We start from the raw sequence: 12,116 nt of genomic DNA, 5'->3' as shown, positions 1-12,116 counted from the left end.
GTGATATATCTTAGTGTTGCAAAGCTAATCTAAGTGATTCCCCCGTGATGGGAAACCACATAAAAAGTAGGCCCCTTGATAAGAGAGACGTTCACGATCTCTGTTACGATATTAATAATCGAAAATCGCTTTTGCATAAGCACTTTTGCCACTCCGATTAAGGTTCGTCATGGAATACCTATACACAGGGCTGTGGAGTCGGAGTCTTGGAGTCGGAGTCTGAAGATTTTGCTGGAGTCGGAGTCGGAGTCGTAAAAATTTTGCTCGACTCCGACTCCGGCTAAACCAAATTTTTTAAAATACTTCACATTTTTGTAACTAAGCAAGTTTTTACGCAAATTAGATTCCATTGCGTTATTCATTCGATCAATGTACAGCATGATTGTAAATGAAAATCAACTTCCAATTACGGCTATCTTTTTATGTTTCCTAGAATGCTAGACTAGCAGATGGGCTGGATCGATCCATTTAATGCCCATATCAATTTATTTGAAATATTTCGAACAATCGAAATTATTTTGTTTAATTTTATCTTAAGGCCATATACATATGTGGAATATTGGCAGAAAATTTTTTCAAAGTTGTTTTTTATAGAAAAATTGTCAAAATGTTATTTCTATAAAAAGTTTTGTCAAAATTTTATTTCTATAGCAAATTTTGTCAAAATTTTATTTCTATAAAAAATTTATTAAAAATTTTATTACTATAGAAATATTTTTTTCTATGGGAAATTTAGTCAAAATTTTATTTCGATGGAAAATTGAGTCAAAATTTTGTTTCTATAGAAAATTTTGCAAAATTTAGTTTGTTACACAATCTTTTTTTTCAAAATTTTATTTCTATTGATAAGTTTATTTCTATAAAAATTTAAATCAAAATTTTATTTCTATAGAAAATTTTGCCAAAATTTTATAATAATAGATTTTTTTATTAGAAAATTCGGTCAACATTTTATTTCTATAGAAAATTTTGCCAATAGTTTATAGTAATAGATTTTTTTATTAGAAAATTTGGTCAAAATGTTATTTCAATAGAAAATTTTGTCAAAATTTTATTTCTATAGAATATTTTGTCAAAATTTTGTTTCTGTAGGAAAATTAGTCAAAATTTTGTTTCTGTAGAATATTTTGCAGAATTTTATTTTCTACACAAAATTTTTTCTTAAATCATATTTTTATTGAACATTTTATCAAAATTTTATTTCTATAAGAAAAAATTGTCAAATTTTATTTCTATAGCAAATTTTCTCAATTTTTTTTTCTTACTGATGCTCACTGAAACTCACTGCTATAAAAAATGTATTCAAAATTTTATTACTATAGAAATATTTTTTTCTATATAAAATTTAGTCAAAATTTTATTTCTATATAAAATTTAGTCAAATTTTGTTTCTATAGAATATTTTGCAAAATTTTATTTCTATAGAAAATTTTGTAAAATTAATACACAATTTGTTTTTAATTGTATTTCTATTAATAATTTTTTCAAACTTTTATTTCTATAACAAATTTAGCCAAATTTTATTCTAAATTTTATTTCTATATATTTGGTCAAAATTGGATTTCTATAGAAAATTTTGCCAAAATTTTATTTCTATAGAAAATTTAGTCAAAATTTTATTTACTAGACAAAAAATTGTATGCTTACTGATACTCACTGCTAAGTCGAAAACTTGTCGAAATGACTCAAATTTTCAAATTTTTCAATGAATGAATCATAAATGCATTTTTGCGAAATTGTCTAAACAATTATAAATATTTCCCAAATATTGCCCGAGATTTTGTAGAAGTCTGATTTGAGATTTTATCAAAATGTAGATCTAAATACAAAGTTGTGCAGAGTATATTATAATCGGCCCGCCCGACTTTAGACTTTCCTTGCATTTTTATTTTTTGTTAAAATTGTGTTACGTCCCATAACGTTAGTTTTAAATTTTAAGTACATAGATTTTGTAGAAGTATATACAATTTTGCCTAAATAGATTCAGATTCAAATTCATGCATATAGTTCGCAACAAATTTAAAGGATTTGAGATAGTATCAATAATTTTTGGTCCACAAATACATATACTGTTGGTATCTTCTCATATTATGATGGGTATTTATATCACTATTTTATTTATTAAACATTGCCCTAAATTTGAAATATAGAGTTCAATTGGCATCTAAAGTTAAATTAAGACCTTTTTTGCACACATAAATAAATACGATACTTTATATCGATCCACTAACGGCGCCCCCACAATAGAACTACAAATTTGTGGTATTAAAATGAGATTTAGTTATATTACCCGGAGTCGACTCCGGAGTCGGAGTCGAGCTGATGAAAAATGCTGGAGTCGGAGTCGGAGTCGAGCAAAATTGGCTCGACTCCACAGCCCTGCCTATACAGTCGACTGTTGTTAATTTTCGGGGACATACGCGTAAATCCACGATTCGTCACCTGTCACAGTTCGGTACTCCAAATAATGCGAGATGTGCCAAACACAGAAAAAAATTTTTTCTGATTCAATCACGAAATTAATTGATCCAATTAATTTTTTAATTGAAATGTGGTCAATCACAGAAATGACAGTATCAATTAAAAAGTTAATTGACAGTCAATTAAAGAATTAATTGATCCAATTAAAAAATTAATTGATACTATTAATTTGTGTGATTGATTTTTGTTTCAATTAAAAAATTTGTTGAATCTATTAAATTTTTTATTGAATATTTTTTAAAACTCAATTAAGATTTTAATTGGAAAAATTTTCGTGAAATTTTTTTCTGTGAACGTAGTAGATTACTCTCTGACGAAACCGTTTTTCGATAAAAAAAATTTAAAACTCTAATTCCCAACAGTGAGGAATGGAGCACACAGACTCCGGGGAATAAACGACGTTATATATATATATATATATATTTCTCCACCGATGGCTCTAAATTGGATGGACAAGTGGGTTTCGGAGTATATTCATTAGCGTAGCTAGACAATTTTCCTAGGGGAGCCTATAGCCCCCCTAGCTAAAAATTTATATTTCATTTATTTATATTTCAATTAATGTTTTATTTCATAAAAATGAATAAAAAAAATTAGACATCAAAATAACTCGAAAATTAATTTATAATAAAGCAACTAAAAGTAGTTCCACTCATTTCCCAGCAAAAAATTTGGAAGTTCTTGCAAAGGCACAATTTTAAAAGCACTTCCAGAAGATGTACTCCCAATGATCTTCTTTATTTTAACTACTCAGGAAGTTCTTTTAATTAAATTTTTCATAACTTGGTTTTTTCATACTTTTAATGGGAAATTTTAACTTTTTTGTTTCAAATACCTTAAAAACGAAGTAAGAATTCATAAAATGGTAAAAATAATTTAAATTTTGTCGAAAAAAAATTCTAAATCCAATCTGAAAAACTTGTGAATTTTTGAAAATATTTGAGGTCAAACGTTTCCGACAAGCATTAGAATCCATTAAAAATTATAAAAATTATTTATTTGACAAAATATAACAGAATTTTTTAATTTACATTCAAAACATTGAATTCGGATCACATCTAAAGAAGTGATGCAAATTCAGTGCAAAGGCTGTTGAAATGGAGGACTTCCGTCCTATGACAAGCCCATGCTAAATCCATCGCTTCTTCGCCAATTTTGCACCACTTCTGAATCCAAAAAGATCATTTTCATTACTTTTTTGGCGACGCTTTTTTGGCTGGGCTTGTTTATTTTTTATAAAAATTGAAAATCGTAAATAGGTTTTCAAATTCTGGGGGGGGGGCTAAAATTTTTCTGGGGGGGTCTAAGCCCCCTCCCCAGAGGCCTTCCTACGCTTATGAGTATATTCTAAAGACCTGGAACTTAAAATGGCGAAAAGATTACCTAGACTGCACACAAAAAAAATTTCTGATTTAATCACGAAATTAATTGATCCAATTAATTTTTAATTGAAATGTCTTCAATCACAGAAATGATAGTATCAATTAAAAAATTAATTGAAGGTCAATTAAAAAGTTAATTGATTAAATTAAAAAATTAATTGATACTATTATTTGTGTGATTGATTTTTGTTTTAATTAAAAAAAATAGTTGAATCAATTAAATTTTTAATTGAATAATTTTTAAAACTCAATTAAAATTTTAATTGGAAAAATTTTCGTGAAATTTTTTTGTGTGTGTAGTGTTTTTCAGGCTGAAATATTAGCAATAATTTTTGACTTCCATACAAAATGTCTAAGAGAGGATGTGGTGGAACTGCGTGAGGAAAATTCCGCATCTCTTTGGCCTTGCCCGTCGGTGTCGTCATGAACTGTGCTGATATACAGGTGCCAAGAACTTGTATGTCATCGCTGTTCACGGTATCCGTGGTCGTTTGAACCGTCTGCCAGCTGCTGGACTCGGTGATATGTTTGTTGCTACCGTAAAGAAGGGTAAACCAGAATTGAGAAAAAAGGTAATGCCTGCTGTGGTGATTCGTCAAAGAAAACCATTCAGAAGGAGGGATGGCGTGTTTATATACATTGAGGACAATGCGGAGGGATGGCGTGTTTATATACTTTGAGGATAATGCGGGGGTGATAGTGAATAATAAGGGTGAAATGAAAGGTTCCGCCATCACTGGTCCCGTTGCTAAGGAATGCGCTGACTTGTGGCCCCGTATTGCATCCAACGCCAGTTCAATTGCTTAAAAAATGTGTCCATGTTTTTTTTTTATTACAATGATGAGTTAATAAAAAGACGTAACAAATTAGCTGAGAAGCAATATTCCAACAAATGTTGACATTAATACATACTCAGACAATCAACCTGCAATAAAATCCTTGAACTCTTTGTTCCTTAATTCGAAAACAGCCATCTACGGCCGCAAATCTCTCAATGAGATGGCTTTGCAGTACAATATTCACATAATATGAGTGTCTGGTTGCTGGAACCTACCGGAGAACTACGAAGCAGAAGAGTAAGCAAGGCAAAGAACTGTCTAACATATTCCAGGGATATGCCTCTGGCTACCTAAAAGCTCTTACTGCGTGACAAAGCTGTTATGATGGCGAATGTCCGATTGGAGAATCGCGGACATTTTCGCACGATTATTTTTTATAACTTTCGACGTGAATTAACTCAACAACACTGCATCGATTAACTTAATCCAATTTGTGGTGATGAATCTCCACCAAGTACCAGCGTTTATCGATGGTATGGTGAATTCAACCAAGGTTGTATTAGTTCAGTGCAAGAAGGTCGCCCAAATCAGTTGTTGTCCCGGAAACCATTGATGTTGTGCGCCAACTGATATTGAACTGATCGTCATATGACCTATAGTGAGATTGAGACAATCTTTGGCGCATTAGTGACCAGCATAAATTCAATATTTCATGAACACCAATAAATTGTTCGCTTTGGATCCCACACAATTTTTCAAACGCTCAAGACAAGGTTCGAGTGGTCGAAAGAAATGCTCCAAAAATATGATCGCGGTGCTTCCAAACACATCTAAGACATCGTCACAGTTGGTGAATCGTGGATTTGCGTGTATTACCCAGAAAGTAAACAGCAGTCGACTGCAAGGATGTTTCAAGATGAGCCGACTTCAACAAAAGTTGGTCACGCACAAAGCACATCCAGGCAAATTATCTCCTACGTTTTCAGAAAAACTGGACATATCGCAATCGTACCAGCGATATGTAGTGCAAACCAATAATCTATTTTTCGTCTATTCGATTATTGACTTTTAATCAAAAACCGATTTTCGATTATTTTTACCAATCAAAATTCGAATATTCGATTTTTCATAATCGAATTTCACAGAAATAATCTAATATATAAAAAAAAGTCGGGTTTTCCTTGCTGACGCAATAACACCAGAACGCACGATTTCCTCGGTTTTGTATTCGTTGGAAAGGTCTCGGGATCCGTAAGGTTTATAGCAAAGAAAATTCAAGAAAAGTTCAACGGAAAAGCGGGAAAATCGTGTTTTATATACAGCGCCATCTCTGATGCAACTCCAGAACGCACGAATAGATTTCCCCAGTTTTCCATTCGTTCGAAAGGTCTGTGTGAAGTTTATAGCAAAGAAAATTCAAGAAAAGTTGAACGGAAAAGCGGGAAAATCTTTTTTTTTTACATACTGAGTACATTACAAAAATTATAATTTGAATTCATCGCAGTTGCTTTTGTTATAAAATAATTTTACTTTTTCACATGAAAAATGTTCGGAGAACGTAGAGGGTAATCATGTGATGAAAATAGGGTACCTCATTTTTTGATATCTGGTGGGGGAGGGGGACATTCCCCTTGCCCGACTTTTTCAAAATTGGGCCAAAGTTCTCCGATTTGGGTGATATTTCCAAGGAAGGTTAGGGATGATGTCTAGACAAAGACCCGCTACTTTATATTTCGATATCTGGTCGCGAAGGTGGGGTGGTCCACGATTTTTGTTTAAAGTACAGTAAAAAAAATTCTCTGATTTACATGAGATTTACATAGAACATACACATAGAATTTATTATGGGTACGAGATTTTTTAATATTTGGGCGGGAAGGGTGATGAGGTCACCCTTGCCCGACTTTTTGAAAATTGGAACAAAATTATCCGATTTGCTTGAAATTTTCAGGGAAGATTGAAGGGGCCGTCTAGGCAAAGAACAGCTTCTTTATTTTTCGATATTTGGTCGAGGAGGGGGGTCTCCCCTTTGTCCGACTTTTTTTAAAGTACAGTGGAAAAACTAACATTTGTCGACTTATTAAATTTTTTACGGAGAACTTGGGGGAGATTATGAAATTTATATGAGGTATATGATTTTTTAAAATTTGGTCGGGGGAAAATAAAAGGGCACAGCGAGACCTCATTTCTCCTCAAGTACATACCGTAAAACAATAAAACTTTTCCACTTTAAACTTGAAATTTACAGAGGATGTGGGGTAGGTTATATTATTATAATGGATATCTGATTTTGTCATATTCGGAAGGGAAGCGGGGCCTCCCCTTTGTCCTGCTGTTTAAAAATTGGGCGTATAATGTGTTTGAGATTTTCTGGGACGTCTACGAAATAAACGCTATATCATTTTTCGATATTGGGACGGGGAGGGAGATCTCCTCTACAACTGAAAATAACTAGAATTCTCAAGTTTACTTGAAATTTACAAAATACCGTAGGGAAAGGTTATGACATCAATATGGTGTACTTGATATTTGGGTATTTGAAGGAAAGTTTACAGATTTTTTTGGAATTTGCAGAGAAAGTGACGTCCCTTTACAAAAAATAGAGCAAAATATAACCTACTCATATTTACCTGAAATTGAAAGATGATTAAATTTGTACAGGGTACATGATTTTTCGATGTCTGCTTGTGGAAGGGGAATAGTGAAGTTGGGTAGTTTGTGAAATGTATATAGGGTACGTGATTTTACGATATCTGGTCGGGGAGGAGCGAAGAAGGGGGTTCCCTTTTGCACAATTAGTAGAGGATTGTTGATAAATGGAAACTCGGTACATAATTTTATGATTTTTCCACAAGCTTCTGCCAGACTTTTTTTAATAAAAAAACTTAAATTTACATGAAGTTGACATCGTAGAGGTTTCTTCATTTTCCGGTATATGTTTGGGAAAGGCATGTTCTCCGTGTCCAATACTTTAACAAATTTTAATATGATCAATTTTAAGTACTTGACAGACCACGCTTGAAATTCACAGGAAATGTAGAAGATTGTCCAACGATGTGAATTCAGAACAATTAAAAAACAAAAAAATTGGTTGAAGGGGAACACCCCCTACCCGACGCTTGTTTAGCCGGTCCGTTTTACATCTGCATAACCGCCCTATTTCTGTATATAAACGAAAAAGCAAGAAGTTCGATTTTTTTTAAATGTTCGGGACACGTGTGTGGAAACCATGGAGTGATTAATCAGTACTTCAGTTTTTGTGACCCTTTAAAGAGTTCAAATCTTTTCGAATTTGTTTTCAGATTGAAGGATATGGTTTACTAAGTTAACGAAAATATGCTTCGGGAGGCGCAGCGAAGCGGTCCGAGTTACGCTAGTCTATTAATAAAATTAAGAAATATGTGCGATTTTCTTTACATCGAAGAATATTTCAATTCAATTGAAACCAATGAATACAAAAAAAACAAACCATTAGATTCGATTTTTGATAGTCAAAATTAAAAACTAGCTGAGAATCTAAAATCGACTTTGCGAATATTTTTAGATTTTCATACAAAAATTCGAATAATCGATTATTGGATTTATAGATCCCTAAAACAACTCAGAACAGTCAATTCTGAGTGGTACACAACCATTTGTTTGCCATCAGAAAAACCAACTGCCGAAGACGGATCACTTTTCACCACGACAGTGTTGCCAGGCGATTTTTGATTCTTCCTCCCAAATCTTAAGAAAAAAAAAACCCTAAATTGGTCTAGGCTTTTTTTCAAAAAACCCCAAAAAAATTTAAGAATGTAAAAAGTACAAAACGGGTCCCAAATTCCGTGAAAAAATCCTGTAGTGATACGCTTTAAAAATTAAATTTAACACTGAAAGAAGAGTTTTCTTTTCTGAGAAACGAAATTTTAGACAAACTAAGTTTTCTTTTGATGCTAAAAAAATTCTTTTGAAGTAAATAAAAAATAAAATTTGTTTTTTTAGAAAATACTTTATAACAAAAGACAATTTCGTTTGTTTAGAATTTCGTACCTGAAGAAATTATTTCTTCAACAAAAATTCTTCTGAAGTAAATAAAAAATAAAATTTGCTCTCTTAGAAAATACTTTATAACAACAGACAATTTCGTTAGTTTAGAATTTCGTCCCTGAAGAAATTATTTTTTCTTTGGATGTAATAATACAATATATCAATTTAAAAAGCAGGCTTACTCTTAAATTGCTTTCAGCTGCTAAGTTAAAATAAGATTGTTTTTAATTGTGTCAAATATTAAAAATGCCTTTTCAACTGAAGCGTTTAAAAAATATAACGAAAATAATGCTATTGCATACTTGTTTGTATTTAGGATCTTCTTGTTGACTTCCCTCATCTTTTTTCTCATAATTCATGCAAGAATTGTTACGAATTTGCTTGAGAATAGGTCCACTTTATAAGGTCTAAGATATTTTTTTACCCCTAAAAATCCCCCTAAATAAATGTTACCCCTAAAAATCCCCCTAAACGTGAAAAACACCCTAAATTTGGGGGGAAAACCCCTAACCTGGCAACAATGCACCACGATAATGTGAGCTCTCATACATCGGCTTAAACAAGTTTTTAAACACTCAAAATATCGACTTGATGGGTCGTCCGTCGTATAGTTCTGACTTGGCACCGAATTCCCGTACTTAAAAAATATATTGAGAAATTAACGCTTTTCGACACCTGAAGAAGCGGTTGATGCATTTTTTGGAGATACCATAATCAGAGTGGCCAAAGTGATTCGTCAATTGGTTCAAGCGTATGCAAAAGATATAGATATAGAAGAGATTTCTCCACAAAAAAAAGAAAAAATAAAACACAGATAAAAACAACATTAAAAATAATAATCTTCCGACATTTTTACTAGGTCCCCAAAACAAATTTTTTTGCAGCGACCATGATTTTTTCGTTATGCGGCAAAAACAGAAATTTATTTGTAAACATTTAACAGGTAATTTCGAAAATCGCAATAGTCACCACACAACACATATTACACCATTATAGCTGTACAATTCCCATATAGAACATGCATAGAAGTTTACACTATAACTCCCCATACTCACTCTCTCACACACACTCAGTCATACACTCCGCACTCTCATATGCATTTACATACATAGCACAAGGGCAAAGGTTCTGCCAGCAAACAGGAAATGCTAACATTTGAATTTTACCAACATAGAAACATTTTCAGAATTTTTAATGCAATTTATAAACGCGTCTGACAATTGGATGGGTGGGCTAGTTGGGCTAACTACTACACACTATGACTATGCAATGTACGTGTCCGTGCAACCAAAAATTATTTTTTATTTTAGCCAAGTTTAAGGATTAGGATTTTATAGGATTTATGGATATGTAGGAAAAAACCCAAAATAGATATTGAAAAAAAACTAACGAAAAACGAATGCAAATGGTATAATTGATTTAATAGGAAATGATGTGTGGGGCGGAGAAACATGTACCGGAAGTTCAAAACAGCACTGGCATTTCCACACTAGGAATTGCAAGTGATTTAGTGTGAAAGACTTAAAACTGTTTGTGAATCTAGAGTATAGCAAAGGGGATTTAATTTAACTGATCTGTTAATAAAGAAATTTAATTTTAATTAAATTTTCTGTTTGATTTAAACCGTTTTTTTTAATTTTCTATGGAAATAAAATTTTGACAAAATGTACTATAGATATAAAATTTTGATAAACATTTTTTTACAAAATTTTGTCGCTTTGAATAAAATATCACAACATATGTATGTTTAGTTGAAATTTGTAAATTTATATATGTTTGTATTCACACATATGATTTTTATGAAACATTCATGCCCCAAACATAATATATTCTAACATATTAACATAGATGTCCCAAACATTTAGTGTTAGTTTAGGAACATTACATGTTTGCACTTAAATATATTGTGTTTTAAAATTGTGCCCGAAACACACTTTGTTTATATCGGAACATATGAAAAACATATTTTTCTAAGAGTGTATAAACCAAACTACAAATTTTAACCAATTAGAAAATTGACAGAAGTTGAAAACACATTAAATAAAACTATTAACTGATACAATTAACTTTTTATTCAAAATAAACAAGTAAAGGGTGATTCTTTTGAGGTTAGGATTTTCATGCATTAGTATTTGACAGATCACGTGGGATTTCAGACATGGTGTCAAAGAGAAAGATGCTCAGTATGCTTTGACATTTCATCATGAATAGACTTACTAACGAGCAACGCTTGCAAATCATTGAATTTTATTACCAAAATCAGTGGCAGAAAATCCGCTTTTTTTATCGACAAATTTTGTTCAGCGATGAGGCTCATTTCTGGTTGAATGGCTACGTAAATAAGCAAAATTGCCGCATTTGGAGTGAAGAGCAACCAGAAGCCGTTCAAGAACTGCCCATGCATCCCGAAAAATGCACTGTTTGGTGTGGTTTGTAAGCTGGTGGAATCATTGGACCGTATTTTTTCAAAGATGCTGTTGGACGCAACGTTACGGTGAATGGCGATCGCTATCGTTCGATGCTAACAAACTTTTTGTTGCCAAAAATGGAAGAACTGAACTTGGTTGACATGTGGTTTCAACAAGATGGCGCTACATGCCACACAGCTCGCGATTCTATGGCCATTTTGAGGGAAAACTTCGGAGAACAATTCATCTCAAGAAATGGACCGGTAAGTTGGCCACCAAGATCATGCGATTTGACGCCTTTAGACTATTTTTTGTGGGGCTACGTCAAGTCTAAAGTCTACAGAAATAAGTCAGCAACTATTCCAGCTTTGGAAGACAACATTTCCGAAGAAATTCGGGCTATTCCGGCCGAAATGCTCGAAAAAGTTGCCCAAAATTGGACTTTCCGAATGGACCACCTAAGACGCAGCCGCGGTCAACATTTAAATGAAATTATCTTCAAAAAGTAAATGTCATGGACCAATCTAACGTTTCAAATAAAGAACCGATGAGATTTTGCAAATTTTATGCGTTTTTTTTTTTTTAAAAACGTTATCAAGCTCTTAACAAATCACCCTTTATATACGGCCGTAAGTTCGGCCAGGCCGAAGCTTATGAACCCTCCATCATGGATTGCGTAGAAACTTCTTCTAAACACTGCCATCCAGAATCGAATTACTTAAGTTGCGGTAACGCTTGCCGATGGCAAAGTATCTTAAAACCTCCTAACACCATCTTCTAAATTGTATGTAAGTCCATACGTGGTATATATTAAATCAAAAAAGATCCATCCAATACGTATATATTCAGTTTGACAAAGTAGACATAAAATTTTGACAAAATTTTCTACAGAAATAAAATTTTAACAAAATTTTCTATAGAAATAAAATTTTCACAAAATTTTCTATAGAAATAAAAATTTTGACAAAATTTGATATAGAAAGAAAATTTTGACAAAACTTTCTACGGAAATAAAATTTTAACAAAATTTTCTATAGAAA

At 32.3% G+C, this 12,116-nt stretch overlaps 1 pseudogene; it reads left to right on the top strand.

Annotated features, from left to right (window-relative positions):
- The first annotated feature begins 4,211 nt into the window (after positions 1–4,211).
- On the top strand, positions 4,212–4,712 carry LOC142240659 (large ribosomal subunit protein uL14-like; annotated as a pseudogene).
- Positions 4,713–12,116: the final 7,404 nt, after the last annotated feature.

This window comes from Haematobia irritans, chromosome 5 (genome assembly GCF_050003625.1).
Source record: "Haematobia irritans isolate KBUSLIRL chromosome 5, ASM5000362v1, whole genome shotgun sequence".
In the NCBI taxonomy this organism is placed as follows: Eukaryota; Metazoa; Arthropoda; class Insecta; order Diptera; family Muscidae; genus Haematobia; species Haematobia irritans.
The sequence above is the reverse complement of the archived record's forward strand: the minus strand, read 5'-3'. Positions and strand labels throughout refer to the sequence as shown.